General features: G+C 41.5%; 1 pseudogene; it reads left to right on the top strand.

The window, feature by feature from the left end:
• Positions 1 to 270: 270 nt before the first annotated feature.
• Positions 271 to 1,643, top strand: LOC125922376 (uncharacterized protein C3orf14-like; annotated as a pseudogene).
• Positions 1,644 to 4,665: the final 3,022 nt, after the last annotated feature.

Here is a 4,665-nt window from a genome sequence, read left to right as displayed (position 1 = left end):
CGTGTGTTGGTATCAGGCTGCCTAGATTTGAATTCTGGCTGTACTATTTAGTAGCTCTCCAACCTCAGGGAAGTGATCTAGCCTCTCTATGCCTCAGTCTCCTCATCTGTAAAAATGAGAATAGCACTTACCTCACTGGGTTTTGTGAAGGTTAAGTTGTCACATGAAAAGTGCTTAGAACAGTGCATAACATGTAGTTAAGCTCCCGGTCATTATTAGGGCTATAATTCAGAGCATTTCTGAACTGGAGGCTCTAAATAGAAGTGCTCAATGAATTTTAGTGATCTGTGCTTCTGGAGACTCCCAGGCCAGCTTTGTAAACAGCAGGAGATGGTGACGAGCTGGTAATATGAAAATGAAAACCATTTTCTTTTCTCTCAATTAGTTGACAATCTCTCCTGTACCCTTAACTGAGAATCCATATCTGTCATGCCCAGTTACTAGCTTCATGATCTCGGGCAAGTTATTTAGTCTCTCGGAGATTTCCCCACTTTTTTTTTTTCAAACGTAAAATGGGGCTATAATTCCTACCTCACAGGGTTAGTGTGAAGGAAGGAAGATATGGAGAGTGCGTACCACTGTCCCTGGTGGATGACACAGGCTTCCCTCCTCCTAATGTCCACCTGAAGTTCATCAAGAATAAAGAGCTTGAAACTGTATTTTTAAAACTATTTCCCTGACAGGAGTGGGCACCTTTACAGAAGAGGTCTGAGTGCAGCTGCGACAGTCAGTCAGTCAGCCTTTGGCTTTTGCACCCAACCAGATGACTTGCCTTCAGGCTCAGAGCCTTCAAAGCTCTACACTTGATCTTTATCTGTGTTGGTCCAGGCTCTTCATTCAGAAAGCTTATAAGGCAGCTTTGACTAAAGGTGACTTCCTTGTTTGTTCAAGAAGTTCGCCATAAAGAAATAGTATCACAAAGGTGAATGTTACTTCAAAATATGGAGAATAAATCTGTAGAAGAAAACAAGGAAAAGACATCTCAGATGCAAGCAGCTGAGACTGCGTTTATTTATTTATTTATTTATTTTTATTTATTTATCTTAGGAGAGAGAGGGCACAGAGAAGGGGCAGAGAGAGTGAGGGAGAGACAGAATCCCAAGCAAGCTCAGCACTGTCACCACAAAGCCCTACTCGGGGCTCAAACTCACAAACCCGTGAGATCATGACCTGAGCTGAAATCAAGAGCCCGTCACTCAACGGACTGAGCCACCCAGGCACCCCTGAGAATGCTTTTGAAAGGAACCTTAGTCTCTTAAAGGACATCGAAGCAGCAGAAAAGCCCCTACAGACCCAGATTCACCCAATTCCACCACCAGAGGTGGTTTGTCTTGAGACTGTTTACTGGGCATCAGTAGAAGACTATATTCCCAAATGGAACAGTTTCTTTCAGGAAGAGCACCACATCCCATCAGTGTTGGAAATGAAAATAAAGCAGAAAATGCCATCCAAAATGAGGCACGGTGATCACTTCTTCACATACTCATTCAAAAAAAAAAAAAAACCTGTTTAGTACAGCTGAATGTTAAAGAATATGCAGGACATTTCAGGAACTATAGGAATCGAATATGTTCATATTGTCCCATTATCCCCTCAATGACAGTGAAGTTATGAGTGACTGCCGACAAGCCTCAAGTTACTGCTTTGACACCTACTACTACCTCAAGGTCGTGAATTTGCTTTCTGCCAAACCCATGAAAGTGTTAAAAGTTTATATTGACAAGTGAACTGTTTATTAAATGAGTTGCTAAAACTTAAATAAATAAAAAGTAAGTAAAAATAAAAACTATTCCCTTAAAATGAAACTTATCTTAAGTTAGCTTTACTATTTAAATCAGCCACAAGACAATTTTAAAGACTAACATTCCCCAAAATAAAATAAGTCCGGGGCATCATTTAAAAACTATTCATTTGAACAAATTCCATGATCCATTGTACATAAATGGAAACTACTTACACATACACACACATAAATATTTTAACTACTGTTTAAGTGAACTTATAATTGGGCATTTTAAAAGAAAGATTCTGAGTTATTTCATTTTGTACATGGTAAGCATTTCTGTGTGTCAGCTTTTTAAGGAGGCATAAAAACAACTTGTCTTATCTGAGGGAGGCTTCTTGCCTTTTGTAAAGATTGATAGGAGAGCACTGGCAAGGTTTGTCCCTCCTCGTAAACCTAGTTTCTGTTCTCTACAGAATACTTCAGAACGGTAATGATATTTATGGAACGCATATAGTGGCAGACACTTTATGTGCTTCATCTCGTTTAATCCTTGAAATATCTCTATGAGGTAAGTACTATCTATTTTTCCCATTTTATAGATGAAGAAATAAGACACACAGGGGTTAAATAATTTGCCTAAGATCATACAGCTACTAAATAAGGGAAGCAGGATTCAAACACCAATGGGCTTCAGAGTCCACTGACAATATTGAACTTTATCTAAGCCCTATGCTCCCAGAAAACATCTGTGGTATCTCCTGACCTTTCTGCATAGCCTCAAAGGACACCCTGTCCAGCAGAGATAAGACCCTCCCTCAGGACTCCTGTTTACCTGCCTTGACAAAATCCCAGATCCTTTTTTTTTTTTCCCTCATTCTCCCTTCATGAGTGAGCATTTTCCCCATTGCAATAGCCAGAATAAATTCATCTTTTTAATTGTCTGGTGCATTTTCACACCACAAATTTATCCACCTACAGTCAAGGTTGCCAATACCTGAGAAAATAAAATCCATTTCAGAGGTTCCTAAACTATTGTCAGGTAATTTCTCTCTCTCTCTCTCTCTCTGTCTCTCTCTCTCTCTCTCTCTCTCCCGTTTATTTTTTGAGAGAGAGGCATGGAAGGGGCAGAGAGAAGAGAGAATCTCAAGCAGACTTAATTGACTGAGCCACCCAGGTGCCCCAGGTAATGACTGTTTTGGTGGAGTGGCCCCCATACATTTTATCCATCCTTTCATAAGCATTTCAGAAATTTTTACCACAGGGAGAGAAGGTAGATCTCTGACAAGATATGAGGTACGGTCAGTTCACAGAAAACTAAGACTATTAAAGTGATAGTTGTTGCTAAAATAGAGAGCTCGAACAGATTTGAGGTTTTGAAAATAGAACTTCTTTCCCCCGATCAGTCAGTCTCTCCCCACCCTCCCCCTCGCCACTCCTTCTCTCGCCTCTCAAAATGTCATCAAATGTGAACCTTCTCAATAGAAAGCTTTCACAAAATCCCCCATCAGCATTTATGAGCCTCTGCTTTGTACCGCAGCACACATACTTCCTCGGGTATAGAAATAAGTAAAGTCCATGGCTTGATCTCATAGAGCCCACGCAGAATTCGAGCTCAAATCTAGTACTTTATCTTGGAACTTACCGAAAGCACATTGGATGAAGGCAGCTGAATAGAAAGTGCTCTATAATATGTTGTAATATGTTATATTATATATGAAACGTATATGTCTTTTTCAAAGCTAATAAGTCTTTTGCCATCTTTACAACCCAGAAATGTCTTTCTTAAGGGCCTGGGAGCCATCTGTTTGATAAGTAATCATCGAGAAAGATAGCATTCCTCTCTCCCAGTTTCTGTGGGATGGTAGGAGCAGATGCCCGGCTCCAGGCTGTAAAACTACTGCCTGTCCTAAAGACACAAGAAGTCTTATTTTTCCTTTGGATGAGGGCAACTGCTAACACAGATGGCCACTCAATTACCAAGTGAATTTAGGGTGTACTGTGTATGACAAATGGTGCTGTCAAGTCCTCTGACTTGAGGACTAGTTGTTGTTCATCTCGAGGACATGTGTGGAATACATTATATCCGCCTGGGGATACAAAAGGGTGAGATTTTTTCCCCTCTTTAGTTGACTGTCTGTGATGCACGTCGCATTCTGGCTTAATGATTAGTCAATAATAAAACTGTTTTCTTTCTCTACCCTTTTGTGGAGAGAGCTTGGCTGGCAGAAGATTTCACTTTTAATTACATCCCCCCAACATCATCAGAACCTGGAAAGACAGGGCATGACTGAGTTATACACCCCTGGGGGTGGGGCCAGTCATCCAAGGATCAAGCCTGAATGTTTCAGGACATGCCCATCATCAGCGGTCCAGAGAGACCCTGGGCATGTGGAGGAGGCCAGGAACACTGTTCTTTAAGTGCAAACGTGTGGGGCTGGGGGTGGGGTGGTGAGGGCAAATACCAGTTTGAAGATCCATTGAAGGGAGACTACAAAAAAGCACAGTCATGACCCAACCTTGAAGGACTATGGTCTAGCCCGCTGTGCTTCTCATACTTTAATATGCTCATGGATGATAGGTGGTTCGTTCAAATGCAAATTCTGGTTCATTTGGTCCAGAGCAGGGCCTGAGCTTCTCTATGTCTAACCATCTTCCAGATGGTTCTGGGGCTGCCTGTTCTGGGACCCTACTTTGAGTAGCAAGAGGTTAGAGGAAGAGAGTGAATGGTATGGCAGGGAGGAAAATGAAGCAGGACATAGGTCTAGACTGGGGAATGGGGAAGCCAGCTGAAAGGCCACAGGAGGAAACCACTTGATGAGTTTGAAGATAAGTATATACCCACAGTCACCATTACCTATGTTATAGCATTACGTGCCATAAACATATCCATATTCTCCAGAAGTTTCCTCCCACCCTCTTTATTATTATTTATGTGTGTG

This window comes from Panthera uncia, chromosome B1 (genome assembly GCF_023721935.1).
Source record: "Panthera uncia isolate 11264 chromosome B1, Puncia_PCG_1.0, whole genome shotgun sequence".
Lineage (NCBI taxonomy): Eukaryota > Metazoa > Chordata > Mammalia > Carnivora > Felidae > Panthera > Panthera uncia.
This window is presented reverse-complemented; position numbering and strand designations above follow the sequence as displayed.